Here is a 9,274-nt window from a genome sequence, read left to right as displayed (position 1 = left end):
GCATCATGGGACCTTGCACTGGGACACTCTACAGATTTTTCACATAGAGGAATCAGGGCTAGGACATGTAGCATATTCAGCTAGAATATGCAAAACAGCAGCCAACTGCTCTCAGAAGCTCACTGTGCTAAGACCAAAAGCCTGCTCTAACATTAAGGTCCCATGCACCTTTTTATGTTTTGCTGAAAAGTAAAGTCCTTGGCAATCCTGTGGGAACAGGACATGAGAACTCTCTCACAATTTCAGAGCTTCAGTCTCTGTTGGACTTGTCCAGCAAGTTGACTCATTCCTTTCCTAGCTAGGCAGCAACCAGATATATTGGTATCATTCAGGAGCACACCCTTCCTTAAATGCTTGTTCAGCTGCATTTCCAGTATTTTGGATCTGCTACCTTCATTCCCATTTCAATACATATTTATGACCTGAAGCTTTACACTGCCACTTCTTGATCACAATTCAGGCTAAGCATTTTATATTATGAAAAAAAGAAATGCTGTGCCAGATGACAAATACACTCACTCTCATAATTGCAACAATAATGTAACAGCAAAAAAAAAGTTTGTCTGAAAATTACAGTACTCAGGATTCACCATATTATAACAAATGTGAATTTTACTAAATACCAAGAAAAATCAGAGATTAAAATGTATCCCAAAAACTTTGGACTCAAAAATAGGAAAAGTTCACTTTCCTATTTCTCTCAACTTACTTATCTTTCCAGTGAGCCAAACATCTGATACATGTAAGCCATTGGTCAAAAGATGAATCGGGCAAGAGAAGGAACTGAGTATATCTATACATCCCCCACTGATACATTAAATATTGAAATATCCCCGAACTGAAAAAGTCATTTTTAAAAAAGTCAATTTTCAACTAAGTTATAATTAGTTTTTCGTCTACACAATTGTTTTTAACATTGTATGCTGTCATTCCCTCCAGTTAATTGGGTTATTTTATTTACTTATTTTATAGATGTAGGGGTACAAGTGCAGGTTTGTTACATGGATATATTGTGTGGTGGTGAAGTCTGGGCTTTTAGTGTCACTGGGTTATTTTAGAAACAAGCCAACTACTTGCAGGCAGCCCTATATATGGTCGACATATGCTATTGGACAAAATGTTGGCTTAGATTGTCCCTATGAACAAATGTAGAAACCAAGCCACAGTCAGTTAGCATAATTTGCCCAGTTGATGCAAACATTTCACATCTCCTGAATTGAATGGTTGGTTAGGACAGTTGAGTCGACTGTAGAGCTAATGAGACAAGGCCTTGAGACCTCTTCCCTCTCTAGTGGAACAGATAATAATGCACTAACATGATCACAGATTCAAGTAAGCCAAACATCTGACACATGTAAGTCATGAGTCAGAAGATGGATCAGGCAAAGGAAGGATCTGAATATATCCATCCATTCATCCCCACTGACAGAAAGCCAAGCTGAACACATAAGAAAAGCTGAAGCCAGTCAGTGATGAAATTAACTACTAAGGTTGATATGTACACATACACCCCCATCTTGGAAATTGCAACTACACCAGGTATACTACAGTATCCTGATGGCTATGTTGGATGAACCCACACATCATATCACATTTGTCCCAAATGACACATCATTTGCTTATGAAAGACATCCTTCATTTATTTGTACTTTAAATTCCAAGCTGCTAAAGATAGCTCTCTTTAAGGTTAACCAATTCACATTCTTTATTGACTTTCTGAAATTATGTGAAAGGAAAAAAGTTAAAATGTCAGCTAAATAAAACTAACACTTGGGTAATTGGGTACTCCAAGTCTACTTTGGAAATAAGACGAGTATAAACAATAATTTTTTTATATACGATACTTAGCAAAGTTATAATATTTTTTGTTTTTGTTATTTTTTGTTTTTTGCTTTTTTGTATCTATTATTTTTAATTGGCATATACTATTGTACATATTTGTGGGGTACAGTGTGTCATTTCAATAAATCTATACCATGCATAATAATCAAATCAGGGTAGTTAGCATATACATCACCTCAAATATTTATCATTTCTTTGTGTTGGGTACATTCAAGATCTACTCTTCTAGTGATTTGAATGTATACAGAAAATTGGTGTTGATTATAGTTATTCTTTATTGCTATAGAACACTCGAACTCATTTGTCCTCTCTAGTTGTATTTCGTATCTATTAACCAAACTTTGGGCTATCTCCTTCTCCCTCCTGCCATTTCCCACCTCTGGTAACCACTATTCTACACTCTGCTTCTAGCAGATCAATACTTTCAGCCTCCACATACAAGTGAGAACATGTAGTATTTATTTTTCTGATTTCACTTAACATAATGTCCTCCAAGTTTATTCATATTGCTGTGGGTGACAGAATTTCATTCTTTTGTATAACTAAATAGTATTCCATTATATCACATTATATATATGTGATCTATATATATTTCACATTTTCTTTGTTCATTCATGTGTTGATGGACGTTTAGGTTGATGAAAACGTTTAGGTTTTTTTCTTTCAGCACTTTGAATATATATCTCATTCTCTCCTGTTCTGTAAGGTTTCTGTGGATAAACCTACTGTTAGTCTAATGGGGATTCCCTTACATGTGATTTGACACTTATCTCTTGCTGTTTTAGAATTCTCCCTTTGTGCCGGGCACAGTGGCTCACGCCTGTAATCCCAGCACTTTGGGAGGCCAAGATGGGCGGATCACGAGGTCAGGAGATCGAGACCATCCTGGCTAACACGGTGAAACCCCATCTCTACTAAAAACACAAAAAAACTAGCCGGGCGAGGTAGCGGGCGCCTGTAGTCCCAGCTACTCGGGAGGCTGAGGCAGGAGAATGGTGTAAACCCGGGAGACGGAGCTTGCAGTGAGCCGAGATCCGGTCACTGCACTCCAGCCTAGGCGACAGAGAGAGACTCCGTCTCAAAAAAAAAAAAAAAAAAAGAATTCTCCCTTTGTCTTTGACTTTAGACAATTTGACCATAATATGCCTCAGAAAGGACCTTTTTAAGTGTATCTATCTGGGGATCTTCGAGCTTCCTGGCTCCGGATATTAATCTCTCTCTCCAGGCTGGGGAAGTTTTCAGCTATTATTTCATTAAATAGGTTTTATATGCCTTTTCCCTTCTCTTATTCTTCTGAAATTTTTATAATACAGATATTTGTTTGCTTAATGGTGTCATATAAGTCTTGTAGGATTTCTTTAACCTTTTAAATTTTTCTTTCTTTTTTCTGACTGGATAATTTCAAATGACCTGTCTTTAAGCACAGAGATTCTTCCCCTTGCTTCATCAAGTCAGTTGTTGGAGTTATCTATTGTATTTTTTATTTCATTGATTGAATTCTTCAACTGCAGTATTTCTGGGGTTTTTTTTTTTTAATGATTTCTATCTCTTTTTAAAATGTCTCATTCATACTGTGAACCGCTTTCCTGATTTCACTGAATTGTGTATCTGTATTTTCTTTTATCTCATTGAGTTTCTTTAAGATCATCATTTTAAATTCCTTCTCTGGCAATTCATTGACTTTCTTATCACCTGATGACTTTATCACCTTGAACGTTAGGATACAAGTCATTTACTCTGAGACATCAGGCCATCTAGGGGTTTGATGTGTAATCATGCAAAATTACATGGCCTGCATAGGAACTGAGTTACAAGGTCAGAATTATCATTTATAAAGTGTCCTAAGCAAGTGAAACAACCAACTATAGCTGTAAGGATCATGAAAAACAGGGAATCTCCCCCAGTTTACACAGACAACAAAAACTAAGTGTAGTTCACTATCTCGTGGTACCCATGGATTTTAATTTATAGAGGTGACTGAGTGATGACACAGAAAGACCAATGCCATTGAAAGAATAATTTACTACTTACAAGTCCTGGGAGAACGAGGCAAGCCATGCCACATAGAGCCACATGGGAAGCACTAAGTTTGGTTAGGAGGCATAAGCAGGAACAAGAGGAAAGCCTAGGTCAGAGCCTTTTTGGGAGGTTTCAGGAGAATGTCAAGGCTGGATGGAGTAAACAGCTTAGAGCGTGCCAGTTTAAATAACTTCAGTGGGCTTTGGCCTATATGGGTGGTCCCTACTTGCCTGGTATCTAGTCTGGGAATGCATTAGGGCAGGGTAAAATATTGGCTTGGTGTGTGAGAGTTAGAGCAGGCAGTTGTGGATACAGACTTGAGATTGCATACGAAAGGTATATTCCTAGGTAAGTTGTTATTTCCTTCAGGAATTAGCTAGCCCTGGGAGGAGCAGTCTCTCCCCAAGGCCGTATGACCCGCCCAAATGTCAAAACATCACAAGATACAGAAAATAAAAAACATGATTAACATAGTCACAGAAGTTTCAACAAGTATTTCCCCTTAGTTCATGCTATTTTCTATTTATTCCTCAATCAGTTTTCCTTTATAAAACATAGAAATTTCATTTTTCTTTTCTTTTTTTTTTTTTTGAGACGGAGTCTCGTTCTGTCACCCAGGCTGGAGTACAGTGGCCGGATCTCAGCTCACTGCAAGCTCCGTCTCCCAGGTTTACGCCATTCTCCTGCCTCAGCCTCCCGAGTAGCTGGGACTACAGGCGCCCGCCACCTCGCCCGGCTAGTTTTTTTGTATTTTTAGTAGAGACGGGGTTTCACCGTGTTAGCCAGGATGGTCTCGATCTCCTGACCTCGTGATCCACCTGTCTAGGCCTCCCAAAGTGCTGGGATTACAGGCTTGAGCCACCGCGCCCGGCCTTCATTTTTATTTTCTATGTAAATAGTAAACTGCCTTGGTTTCAAATTTTCATACAGATAGAGTTTTGGATGATTTTGATTCTGCCTTTCATAAATACAGTTCTCTTTTAAAAACCCTGAAGTTCCTGTTGAGCCATCAATCACAGAAGTTCAATCTCTAGAAGGAGTCTTGGAAGTCACTCAGATTAGCTCTTTAATTTTATATCTGAGTAATCAGTCATTAAAAATTCTTCTGAGCCTGAATGGCTTAACTACTATTGAAATCAAATACAGAATATAATTAGGCATGTAATTAAAAGTATTAATAGACAAAAAGTATTAATTGGCCAAAAAGTGGTTAAATTTCAGAGTGTAACTAACCTTTTTTTTTTTAATTGTCTTCTCTCTTTCAAAATAATGGTTCAAAGTGGAGACATTATAAAAATATCTATATAAATCATCAGAAGTTAGGAAAAACTACAGAAGCCGTTCCCAGGTCATATTTCTCTGTGTGAGGTCATCCTGTTATCACCAATGCAGTCAATAGATTTCAGACAAAATCAAAGCCATCCATCAAATCAAGAGAGCACTATGCTTAAGATCAAGACACAGGTGTCACCCAAAAGACACCTGTATGAATTCCTACCCGAAGAAGAATGAATCACTCCATTCTTGATTTGCATGTTTGTTTTTGCCCCCTGCTCAAGAGTAATCATGGAAAGACAGAAAGGATGGGCACATTTACTTTGGATGCTCTCTCCTCCCTAGTTTGTTCAGCTGCCTGAGTGCCTAACTATTAGAATGGTATGTAGAGAACTAGAAAAATTGAATAGTTAAACATAAAGGCATGTCCTTACCTGGAATGAAAAGTAGAGACTCTAATTGCAAGGAGATGCCAAGGGTGCTAACAATACCTGCACTTATTATAATACCTGGACCTAATCACCCACCTTTCTGAAGTACAGAGGCTGTGAAGTCATACGTATTGCCTAGAAACAAAAATGGTTAGAAGATTATTAGAAATAAAATATCGTTTTGTTTAATTTAGTTTGTGTTATCACAGTAAAAATGCACACAGTTTAAAAATTCAACTAGTCCTATAGCACTAGTTATGAAAAACAGAGTTTGCTACCTGCCAAATTCCCTCTTCTCAGCAACAGCTACTTAAAATTACTTTTAGTTAAGTCTTTTGATATTTATCTACATACTTCTAAATAACATTCTTATACTACTATTTCTTGAAATTTTCCCCAGTCTTAGGCATTTACCTACGGACTTTCCACTGTGGCAGAGAGAATTTAGCTCTCTTTCACTTCACCAACCCCCACTACTTGTCCCTACCACACATACAAACCTCTCATTTCCCTATCCTCCCAATAAAGTTATATTGGCATTTAGAACTGTGGTTTGATTCATATTTATATCATTATGTAAATGCTAGTCACTGCTCAGCCATGTAATACACTATCATTAACTTGTATTTCTTTCACAATGTTTAATCTTCCCAGTAGCTGTTAATTGTTTTGCTTATTCTTTGCTTTTCTAAATGTCCTTATTACAAATTCGATCCAAGTTATAAAAGCTCTCCATAAATTCATACTCATGAGGTATTCTATAAATTTCATTTACTTGAAATTTCTTCAGCAAAAACTATACTGGCTGGTCTTTAGGCTTCTCTAGGTTGCCTAGAGAAGTATAATACTATCTCATAGTTTGATTTGCATTTCTTTGATGACTAAGAATGGTGAGCATTTTTTCATGTGCTTATTAGCCATTTGGATATCTTGTTTGGAGAAGTATCTAATCAGATCTGTCACCCATTTTTTAATTGGGTATTTCCTTTCTTAGTATGAAGTTGTAAGCATTCTTTACATATTCTAGATAAAAGTCATTTATCAGATATATAATTTGCAAATATATTCTCCTATCCTGTAGGTGGTCTTTTTTTTTAATGGCATCTTTTGAAGCACAAAGTATCTTAATTTTGATGAAGTTCAATTTATCTTTCTTTTTTTTTCTTTTGTCACTAATGCTTTTGGTGTCATACCTTAAAAAGGCTTTTTTGGCCTGGTGCAGTGGCTCACGCCTGTAATCCCAGCACTTTGGGAAGCTGAGACAAGTGGATCACCTGAGGTGAATCATGAGGTCAAGAGATCGAGACCATCCTGGCTAACATGATGAAACACCGTCTCTACTAAAAATACAAAAATTAGCTGGGCATGGTGGCATGTGCCTGTAGTCCCAGCTACTTGGGAAGCTGAGGCAGGAGAATCTCTTGAACCCGGGAGGTGGAGGTTGCAGTGAGTCAAGATCGTGCAACTGCACTCCAGCCTGGTGAAAGAGCAAGGCTCTGTCTCAAAAAAAAAGAAGGCTTTTTTAACCCATGGTCATGCATATTTACTCCTATATTTTCTCCTAGGATTTTTATGTTTTAGCACTTACATTTAGGTCTTTGATCCATTTTGAGTTAATTTTTGTATATGGTATGAGGATAGGATTCAACTTTATTCTTTTACATGTGGATATCTAGCTATCCCAGTACTATTTGCTGAAAAGACTACACCTTACCCCATTGAATTTGTTTGGTGCCTGTGTTGAAAATCAATTGACTATACATATGAAGGTTTATTTTCAGACTCTCAATCCTATCCCATTGATTTATATGTCTAATCTAATTCCAGTACCACACTGTTTTAATTACTGTAGCTTTGTAATAAGTTTTTAAATTGGGAAATGTGAATCTTCCAATTTTGTTCTTTTTTCAATGTTGTTTTGGTTATTCTGGGCTCCTTGAATTTCCATATAAATTTTAGAATAAGCTTATGTAAAGATACCAGATGGGATTCTGATAGGGGTTGCACCAAAATCTGTGGATCAACTTGGGAATTACTGCCATCTTTACAAAGTCTTTTGATCCATGAACATAAGATACCTTTCCATTTATTTAGGCCTTCTTTAATTTCTTTCAACAACGTTATTTAGAGTTTAGAATACAAGTTTTGCACTTCTCTTGGTAAGTTTATTCCTAAGTATTTTATTCTTTTTGGTGCTATTCTAGTAAATCACACTTTTTTTAAGTCTATTTTTAAAGTCTCTGAAATCAAGATGTATCTTAGAATCAAGGATGTCAGCATTTTGTCATAATTCAGTTGGTGGTATTTTTTAATCTTATGGACATAAAGGTGACTTACAATTAATGGCTCCTTAGACTCAATACAATATGGTATTAAATGTGAATGTCTATAAGACATCAGAGGGGAGATGAGTAGTAGGCATTTGGATATGTCAATTTGGAGATAGAAATGTAGGGGTCACCTGAAGCTTGCTATTTAAAGCCACAACAGTGAATGAGATTCCTTTGGGGAAAGAATATAAAGAAGACAAGACGATCCAGGTTGCACGTGTGAGAAATCTCAACAAGCAGAAGTGAATGGAAGAGAAAGAGCGAGTAAAAAATAAATAAACAAAAATAAATCCATTTCTGTTGTGAGTTTATTGTTGTCATTATTGCTGTTGCTATTATTTGCCACTACACATTTGTCAGAATAATCTGTTTATTGGGAAAATAATATGTTGATTAATCAACCAATTCTTTCATCCCCCCAAACCCTACATGAATACAAATAAACAAATAAGCTTTTGAGGTCTTTAGAGAAGCATTTTAATCTGATTGTGATTTTGGATAGAAAACAGGTACATGTTTATTGCATCTTAACCTTGGGTAACTGTTTAAACGCAGAAGAAGAAAAACAGGAGAGTTACTGTAGCATTCACAATCAAAGCCAGAAATGTGTATAAAAATGCTTCTAAGGAGTTCATATCACATCTGCTGTCACATTTCTATAACATAAGTAGGACACCAGCTGGTAGTAATGCTAATTCATCCGCCTTTCATTTACTGTGTGTCACTTCACAGATGTTGAATCTTATCCATTCCTTGTTTTTTTTTTTTGTTTTTTTCATTTTTTTCCTTGTATTTCAAATTCCCTAACCATCACATAAAGTTACCAATATGCCATATCTTCTAGGCAGTAGTTCTCAATCAGGGGAGACTTTGACCCCGAGAACATTTGACAATGTCTGGAGACATTTTTAGTTGTCACAACCGGAGGTGAGGTGCTACTTGGATAAGTGGGTAGGAGACAGGGATGTTGCTAAACATCCTACAATCGCCAGGACAGAGTCCCATAATAAAGAATCATCCAGCCCAAATTTCAACGGTGCTGAGATTAAGAAACACTACCTATGAGGATAAGTTACATGGTAAGTACATGAACTTTCTGGGGGCAAATTCAATAGCTTTCACCAAATTCTCAAAGGAGTTATGACTCAAAAACTTAAACACTGGCTTGAATACATATTTCATCTAGGCCACGGTAAAGAGTGACATATTAACCTACTTCACAATAGGAGTCACCTCTTTAGTTAAGAAGACATATCTCTGCCACACAAATTTCACTGTCCCTTTCCACTGTCTACTGTCACTCATGGCTAGACAAACACAGATCTTTGAAGTTCCCATTTCCAGGGCCAACAAGTACCTCATCCTTCTGTCAACCAG

Source organism: Papio anubis, chromosome 8, assembly GCF_008728515.1.
Source record: "Papio anubis isolate 15944 chromosome 8, Panubis1.0, whole genome shotgun sequence".
Lineage (NCBI taxonomy): Eukaryota > Metazoa > Chordata > Mammalia > Primates > Cercopithecidae > Papio > Papio anubis.
The sequence above is the reverse complement of the archived record's forward strand: the minus strand, read 5'-3'. Positions refer to the sequence as shown.